This window comes from Pongo abelii, chromosome 23, assembly GCF_028885655.2.
Source record: "Pongo abelii isolate AG06213 chromosome 23, NHGRI_mPonAbe1-v2.0_pri, whole genome shotgun sequence".
NCBI classification, from domain to species: domain Eukaryota; kingdom Metazoa; phylum Chordata; class Mammalia; order Primates; family Hominidae; genus Pongo; species Pongo abelii.
The window spans coordinates 31,712,855-31,722,177 of NC_085929.1; the positions used below are offsets into that span (position 1 = coordinate 31,712,855).

At 53.6% G+C, this 9,323-nt stretch overlaps 1 long non-coding RNA gene across 3 annotated transcripts in view; it reads right to left on the reverse strand.

Moving 5' to 3' along the window:
- The window catches only part of LOC129052593 (uncharacterized), a 90,509-nt gene extending 88,740 nt beyond the window's left edge, over positions 1–1,769 (reverse strand). The window contains exon 1 of one of the 3 annotated variants that reach the window (XR_010139448.1): positions 1,528–1,769. This is a non-coding gene — a long non-coding RNA (uncharacterized LOC129052593). The remainder of the gene's footprint in view (positions 1–1,527) is intronic. The other 2 variants (XR_008517663.2, XR_008517664.2) reach the window with 2 other exon arrangements.
- Between the last annotated feature and the right edge of the window lie 7,554 nt (positions 1,770–9,323).

The window sequence follows — 9,323 nt, forward strand, 5'->3', positions numbered from 1 at the left end:
AAAATAATCAACTCTATTTTTGCCTCACACACAACTGAACTCCACAGCTGTAATTCTTTCTCCTCAGGGGCTCGAATCACATGGACGACAGACATTTGATTCCTGCAACATCACCCAAAACGTGCACAAAACCCAAAACTGCAATGAGGTGAAAGGCAACGTGGTCGGCCTAGAAACTCCCCCTTTAAAACAAACAGCTTCCCCAAAACCCCTTTTGCCTCCTTGACTCAGGCATTTCCGGAAAAAGGAGCGGTGCTGGCCTGTACTCCCCAGATACTGTCGCTGTTTTGTCTTCACCTTGTTTTGCTAGCCCCAGACAAGGCCCCCAAATGTAAACACGCTCCTGAGAGAGGCAAATTTGGGGTGAAACTGTCCACAGAATCTCTAGGTTTGGGTCAGTGGCAGGAGGACTTGAAACAAAGGCCAAGCTCCTCCTGTTCCCCGCTGCCCCCTACACCTCCAGAAGAGAGGCTGCAGCCCGGGGGAACTGACTACACGGCCACCCCCCTGCACCATCCACACTGGAAATATTCAAGGAGACAGCTGTTTGCCTTAAGGAGGCACAGACAAAGGGGCCCGAGGTCCTCCCCGCTAAATTGCCACAAACAAAACAGGAGCCCAGGCGTGCACAGGCACTTGCGGCCGTGCCACTTGGCTGGTCATACTCCAGAAAAGCAAAACACGCACATCCGAAGAAAATGATTTAGGTAGCAAGAGGCTTGCTTCAAAAACCACATGGCCATCTCCAAATTAAAAGAACATGTGTAGCGTTTCACAACTGCTTAAGTCTCCTGAGTCCTCCTGACCTCAACTCCACCCCTTGGGAAACACCAAAAGTTGGAGACAAAGTTCCCCGGCCCTACCCTCTCCCCACGGGAGTGTACAACTGAGGCACGAACCTGCCTTCCCTACTGCCCCGCGCTCTGGGACCATGTCACCCCCGGGGCAGCTGACCCGGGGAGGGACACCATCTGGGTCACCGGCGGCCACAAGGGGCATTCGGGTCGCCCCGGCACCTGGCAGGTGTCAGTCCGCTTGGAAACCCACATCCACGGCTCACAGGGGCAGCGCCACCGGCCAGGCAGCCCCGCACCCGGGCTCAGAACTTTCTTGCTGCAACCTCAGCCCGTCCTCGGAGCACGCGGGCCGGCCGCTAGAAACAGACTCGCCAACCGGCTCCCCGGGCCAGGCCCGCCTCCCGGCCCCAAGTCCCCGCTTGGTGCCCGGCCCGGGCCACAGGGGCCCAGCGCGGGCTCGGCTCCTGGCTTCCCGCGGGCGCAGGCAGGTGAGGACCCGCCGGCGCCGCCCGCGCGCCCTCCTCACCGGCCCGGGACGCGGCGTCCCCGGGGAGGGCCCGGGCGGGGACGCCGGGGACGGCGGGGGGATCCCCGGTGCGCGCCCCAACTCGCCCCCAACTCCCCCCAACTCGCTTCCGAGGCGGCGGCGGCGCCCGCGCACTTGGTCGCGAGGCCGCCCGGGCCACTGTACAAGCAGCCCGCGGTCCCGGGTCGGCCCGCGCCCACCTACCTGCGGCGGGGGCCGGGCAGCCGCACAGCACCAGCAGCAGCGGCCACGGCGGCCCGGGCGGCGCTGCCTCCATGTTGTCCAGCGGCCGGAGCTCACTCGGGCTCCATGGCGCGGCGGCGGCGGCGGCGGCGGCTCCTCGCGCGTCTCCCGGCACCTCAGTCTTCCCCGTTGGGCGCCGCGGACTAGGACGACTGGGAGGAGGGAGCAGGGCGCGCGTGAGCGGAAGCAGCGCCGCGTCTCCGCCCCCCGCCGGCGCAGCTGCCCGCGCCCCCAGGAGGCGGCCGGCGGTCAGGCGGGCCCGACCACCCCAGCAGCCTGGGTCCCTGCAGCCCCTCCCCGCGCTCCCCGCCCTTCCCTGGGGGCGCCACCGGGAGGCTGGGCGCGGGGCTGGGGCGCAGGGTTTCCGCCCCGGGGGGCCTGGCGGCCCATGGGGCCAGGAGCCAGGTGTGTTACCTGTGGAGCCTCTATGAGTGAGGAAACTGAGGCACGGGGCGAGGCGGGGTTGCCCAAGGGCACACAGCGAGGCAGTTTCAGGCAGGAAGCCTGGGGCCCCACGGAGGGGCCCCGAGACTTGTTCTCACCTGTGGAGAGCAGAGGAGGGGACAGGGAGAGAACTGCATGAAGCTGGCCAGCTGGGAGTGGAGGTGGGTTTGAAATTTTACTTTAAACTAAATGTGTACCCTCTACCTTAATTATGAATTATGATACACGAAGACTGCGAAACAGACACGCTCCTCTAAAAGTGCCTCTAGGCTGACAGGGAGAAAGTCCCGCCAGGCTCCCAGACACCACCTTTGAGTCATTCAACAAGCAGGCTAGGGCCTCTTGCCCACCGGTGTCAGCTCAGCCACTGAACCCTCCAGGAAGAAGAGGTGCTGGGAGGGGAAGAATCTCACCCAGGCACAGCCTGGAAGGGGCACAGAAGGGGCTCTGGAACCCGCAAGCCCAAGTTCAAACTCCCGATCTGCTGCTTTCTAGAACGACTGTGCCCTTGGCGGGTCTAAATAGAACCTCTTCAGGCACTCCTTCCTCCCTTGTAAAGTGAGGACAGCAATGGCCACCTTGCAGGTTCAGAGAGGGCTTGCAATACCTCACAGAACTGGGTGCCCGTGAACGTGTGCGTTCCTCCAGATCTGTGACAAATTTGCCAGGCTGGTGTCAGGCTGAACGCGTCTGCCCTCATGGGGTTTAAATTCTAGGAAGGGAGACCAACAAAAACAAGAAGACACAAAATTAAAACAACAAAAGCCCCATTGACAGAACATGAAGAATGTCATGAAAAATGAAGGGTGTTGGGCTGCAGTGTTGGGAAACTCTGGCTTAGGGAAGGAAAGACACTTGAGCTGCCACCAAGGAGCAGCTGTCCAGCGGAAGGGCAGTTCAGGAAGAGCATACATCAATGGAGGAGGCCCTGCGGCAGGGGCCAGAGTGGTCAATGGACTGGGAGGAGGAACCACATCAGGCCACGAGCTGGAGCTGGGGGGTGGAAGGTGGAGTTGGGGGAAGGAAGAGGCCAGCTGGGGCCAGCACATGTCAGACCTCAGGCAGGGAAGAGGAATCGACAATGTACCCCACCAGCAATGGGAAGACAGGCTAGGATTTAAGCAGCAAAAATCCTTTCCCTTCTTGCACCCTGTGTCCACCTCTACCTCGACCCCCTTCCACCTGACCTCACGGCAGCCAGGGAAGCTCCAAGGCTTATGAGGGCCGCCATCTCAGGAGAGAAACAAGGGCCTCGGGCACCTTCAGGGCCGGCTCTGGCCACACTTCTTCCCTGACCTCTCAGCCTCCTTAGCCACTCTCCCTCCCCACATCTCACCCTGCTCCAGCCACAGTGGCATCCCTGTGGGTTCTCAAACACACTAGGCACACTCCTGCCTCAGGGCCTTAGCACTTGCTGTTCTCTGCTGCAACTTTTTTTTTTTTTTTTTTTTTTTTGAGACAGGGTCTTGCTCTGTTACCCAGGCTGGAGTGTAGTGGTGTGATCATAGCTCACTGCAACCTCAAACTCCTGAGCTCATGCAGTCCTCCCACTTCAGCCTCCCGAGTAGTTAGTTTTCGTTGTTTTGTTTTGTTTGAGATGGAATCTCACTCTGTTGCCCAGGCTGGAGTGCAATGGCACAGTCTTGGCTCACTGCAACCTCTGCCTCCCAGGTCCAAGCGATTCTCCTGCCTCAGCCTCCCAAGTAGCTGGGATTACAGGCATGTGCCACCATGCCGGGCTCATTTTTGTATTTTTAGTAGAGACAGGGTTTCACCATCTTGGTCTGGCTGGCCTTCAACTCCTGACCTCAGGTGATCCACCTGCCTTGGCCTCCCAAAGTACTGGGATGACAGGCATGAGCCACCTGGTGCCCAGCTCTAGTAGTTAGGACTACAGACAGGGACCATCATGCCTGGTGATCCTCCCACCTTTTCTGCTTCAACTCTTTCACCCCACTTAGCCACGTGGCTTACTCTCTTACCTCTTCAGCTCCTCAGTTAGGTCTGATGACCCCTGTTGAAAATTGCAAACCATACCCGGCACCACCCACTCTTGCCAGTAGTTTCTGCTCCATTTCTCTGATTTACTTTTCTCCTTTGCACTCATCACCACCTGACTCACTACATGTTTACATATCTTTATTCCCTCCACTAGCATGGAAGCTCCAGGAGAGCAGAGTGTAGTTTTGTTCCCTGATGTGTTTTCTGTGCCTGTACCAGGGCCTAGCACATAGTAGGTGCTCAGTATATGTTTGTTGGATGAACGAATACAGTGAAAGGATCCATTGTACATTTATAAAGAGGGCACTCTGGCTGCTGAGTGGGGATGAGACTGTCAGGAGGAAAGAGGCCCCTGTGGGGGCCTGGCCAGCAGGTGGGTACAATGGTAATAGCTTGGACTCAAGTGGATGGGGGCCTGCTTAGGGCTCTCGCTGCAGGAATCAAGGGAAGGGGGCCCAGGATGGCCTACAACTGGTCCAAAGTACAAGTCAGGTTTCTAAATTTGGGAAGGGATACAGAAAATCTGAAGACTCTACTGGCCAGTTATTTAAATGATTACATAGAAAATGTACCAAGAATATTAAAAAAAAAAAAAAAAAAAAAAAAAAAAAGGCCAGGCACGGTGGCGCATGCCTGTAATCCTAGCACTTTGGGAGGCCGAAGCGGGCGCATCATGAGGTCAGGAGATCAAGACCATCCTGGCTAACACGGTGAAACCCTGTCTCTACTAAAAATACAAAAAATTAGCCAGGCGTGGTGGCAGGCGCCTGTAGTCCCAGCTACTTGGGAGGCTGAGGCAGGAGAATGGTGTGAACCCAGGAGATGGAGCTTGCAGTGAGCCGAGATCCCGCCACCGCGCTTCAGCCTGGGTGACAGAGCAAGACTCCATCTAAAAAAAAAAAGCATCATGAAGAGGTCATCAGAGACTTCCAGAAAGTAAAGGGGCTGTGGGCCGGGCACGGTGGCTCACACCTGTATTCCCAGCACTTTGGGAGGCCGAGGAGGGCGGATCACGAGGTTGGGAGTTCAAGACCAGCCTGGGAAACACGGTGAAACCCCATCTCTACTAAAAATACAAGAAATTAGCTGGGTGTGGTGGCGGGCACCTGTAATCACAGCTACTCGGGAAGTTGAGGCAGGAAAATTGCTAGAACCCAGGAGGCAGAGGTTCCAGTGAGCTGAGATTGCACCACTAGACTCCAGCCTGGGAGACAGAGCAAGACTCCATCTCAAAAAAGAAACAAAAAAGAAAAGGGTTGTGGCCTGGGGCCCAAAGCACACTACTGCAAGGTTCCAGGGTGCCTGAGTCCAACCAGAGCCTTGAGAAAATTCATTTGCAAAGAACGAATTAAAACTCATCACTATTTTATTCTGCAGGATTCTGACACCCCAAGGACGTCATTTTTAGACCCTTCAGTAATGTAATAAGCAACCAGAGGATGTGCTAAGCTTCCACTTCCCCAGACGGTTGTCTGTCACAGCTCATCAGGCCACCAAATTTTTCTTAGGCCTCGAATTTGGAAAGGTTCACTCTCAGTTCGTTCCTCAGATGCAAGTCTGTCCCAATCAAGTAACAAGGGCTCAGTATCTGTCCAATCTCATTGCTTCTGAGGACAGGGACCCATCAGAGGATGCTGTTTCAAGCCCTGTGACATTTGGGCAAAGTGCCTTTGGTTTCCCTCCCAGACTGGAATGTGCTGGCTCTGTGAAGTTACACGGGGCACAAGAGCCCCTCCCAACCCAGCCAGACTGACTGCTGTGGTCAGAGGTGCCCTTGGGGCTTTTGGAGCCACAACATCTTCCTGAGGGCAGAACCGGAGGAGGTCCCAGTGGGACTGCCCATTGCCAGGCCCATCCCTCAGGCCCCTGCAGACCTCTCCCTGCAAACAGGCAATACCTCCCAGCAACTTGCCCCAGGAGCAGGCGAGGGAAGGCCACCATTGGCCCATGGTGCTGGGCTCTGGAGGGCTTGGTTGGTAACAGGGCATGGTTTCTATGAGCCAGCTGGGGTGTGAAGGACACAGGCTGGATTCACCTCTCTGGGCCTTAGTTTCTGCATTCAAAAAGTGGGAATCATGATATCTGCTCTATTTCTTCTCTCTCAGTGCTGATGTGAACCTCCAATAAGATTTTGAAAAATACTCTTTATACCTTACTTTTATTTTTCATTTATTTTGAGACAATGGCTAGCTGTCTCACCTAGTCTGGAGTGCAGTGGTGTGATCATGGCTCACTACAGCCTTAACCTCCTGGGCTCAAGTGATCCTCCTACCACAGCCTCGCAAGTAGCTGGAACTACAGTCATGTACCACCACACCTGGCAAATTTTTTCTTTTGAGACAAGGTTTCACTCTTTCACCCAGGCTGGAGTGCAGTGGTGTACTCTTGGCTCACTGCAGCCTCAACCTCCCTGAACTTAGGTGATCCTCACACTTCAGTCTCCCAAGTAGCTGGTACCACAGGCGTGTGCCAGTACACCTGGCTAATATTTTTGTATTTTTGTAGAGATGGGGTTTCACTGTGTTGCTCAGGCTGGTCTTGAACTCTTAGGTTTAAGCAATCTATCTTCCTCGACCTCCCAAAGTGCTAAGATTATAGGTGGGAGCCACCCCACCTGGCCTGTAAGCCTACCACTTAAAAAAGGCCTGTAAGCCTAGTGCTTAAAAAAATTTTTTTAAACTTTTTATAGAGATGAGGGGAGGGTCTCACTATGTTGCCCAGGCTGGTCTTGAACTCCTAGGATTAAGTCATCCTGCTGGCCTGGACTCCCACAGTGTTGGCATTATAAGCATGAGCCATTATACCTTACTTTTTTTTTTTGAGACGGAGTTTTGTTCTTGTTGCCCAGGCTGGAGTGCAATGGCGTGATTTTGGCTTACCGCAGCCTCTGCCTCCCGGGTTCAAGTGATTCTCCTGCCTCAGCCTCCCAAGTAGCTGGGATTATAGGCATGTGCCACCACGCCTGGCTAATTTTGTATTTTTAGTAAACATGGGGTTTCTCCATATACCTTACTTTTAAAGCACTGCATTCATGTAAATTGTGATTAACATGGATTCAAGAGAGGGAGTGAGGACAAATGAGCCAGGCACTCACCTCAGCTGTCATCCTCCACTTCTCTCCTCCTTCTGACAGTCATTGTCCATCCCTGTTTCTGTAGCCATTTCTTTGACCCTCCTGATCATTTGGCTGGCTACAGTAACTTGCCTCCTGGGAGAGAATGCCCTCCTGGGCAGGCCCTCATGAGTGGTGAAAAATAATCTGCAGTGAAAAATAAAACTGCTAAGAAGTCTGGTCCACTGAACAGTCTTATTTTTTCATGGCAGTTGAAGTAGTTGATATTCAGGTTTCATTTTCATTTTTAAGTGCTTTAAAGACACCTACAGTGGATTAAACAGTGGCCTTCAAAAAGATATATCCACATCCTAATCCCTGGGACCTGTGAATGTTAACCGAGTTGGGAAAAGGGTCTTCCCAGGTGTCATTAAGTTAAAGATTTGAGATGGATTATCCAGGTGGACTCTGGATAATCTGCGTCCGCGGACAAATGGTCCTTAGAAAAGAAAAGCAAAGGGACTCTGGATAATCTGCATCCAAGGACAAATGGTCCTTAGAAAAGAAAAGCAAAGGCTGGGTGCTGTGGCTCAAGCCTGTAATCCCCGCACTTTGGGAGGCCGAGGCGGGTGGATCACCTGAGGTCATGGGTTTGAGACGAGCCTGGCTAACATGGTGAAACCCCATCTCTACTAAAAATACAAAAATTAGTTGGGCTTGGTGGCACACCCCTGTAATCCCAGCTACTTGGGAAGCTGAGGCAGGAGAATCGCTTGAACCCAGGAGGCGAAGGTTGCAGTGAGCCGAGATCATGCCACTGCACTCCAGCCTGGGTGACAAAAGTGAAACTCCATCTCATAAAAGAAAAGAAAAGCATACAGAGATTTGAGACAGAAGAGGAGAGTGAAGAAGAGAAGGCCATGTGAAGATGAAGCAGAGGTTGGAGCCATGCAGCCACAAGCCAAGGAACACCTGGAGCCCCCAGAAGTTGGAAGACATAGGAAGGAGCCTCCCCCAGAGCCTCCAGAGGGAGCACAGCCCTGGAAACACCTCCATCTTGGACTTTTAGCCTCCGGCACTGTGAGATCATCATTTTTTTGTTGTTGTTGTTGTTTGTTTTTTTGAGATGGAGTCTCCCTCTGTCGCCCAGGCTGGAGTGCAGTGGCACGATCTCGGCTCACCGCAAGCTCCGCCTCCTGGGTTCACGCCATTCTCCTGCCTCAGCCTCCTGAGTAGCTGGGACTACAGGCACCCACCACCATGCCCAGGTAATTTTTTTTTGTATTTTTAGTAGAGACATGGTTTCACCGTGTTAGCCAGGATGGTCTCCATCTCCTGACCTTGTGATCTGCCCGCCTCAGCCTCCCAAAGTGCTGGGATTACAGGCGTGAGCCACCTCGCCTGGCCAATTCCCTTTGTTTTAAGCCACCAGATTTGTGGTAATTTGTTATGGCAGTCACAGGAAACTAATACAGCACCTAAATCTTCACAAACCCCTATTACAGAAAAGGAAACTGAGGTCAGAAAGGTATGGGTTTGCCCAGTGTGTTAGGCCATTCTTGTATTACTACAAAGAAATACCTGAGGCTGGGCATGGAGGCTGACACCTATAATCCTAAGCACTTTGGGAGACCAAGGATCACTTGAGGTCAGGAGTTCAAGACCAGCCTGGACAACATGGTGAAACCACATCTCTAATAAAAATACGAAAATTAGTCAGGCATGGTGGCATGCACCTGTAGTCCCAGCTACTCAGGAGGCTGAGGCAGGAGAATCACTTGAGCCCGGGAGGAGGAGGTTGTAGTGAGCCGAGATTGTGCCACTGCACTTCAGCCTGGGCAACAGGGGTGAAACCCTGTCTCTAAATAAGTAAATAAATAAATAAATACCTGAGACTGGGTAATTTATAAAGAAAGGGGTTAACTGGCTCACAGTTCTGCAGGCTGTACAAACATGGTGTCAGCATCTGCTTGGTTTCTGGGAAGGCTTCAGGGAGCTTTTACTCATCGTGGAAGGCAAAGCCAGAGCAGGTGCATCACACAGCAAAAGCAGGAGTGAGAGAGAGAGAGAGCAGGGAGGGGCGCACACTTTTAAATGAGCAGATCTCATAAGAACTCATTATTGCAAGGACAGCACCAAGCCACAACAGATCTGCCCCCATGACCCAAACCTCCCACCAGGCCCCACCCCCAACATTGGGAATTATAGTTCAACATGAGGTTTTGGGGAACAAATATCCAAACGGTATCATTCCACCATG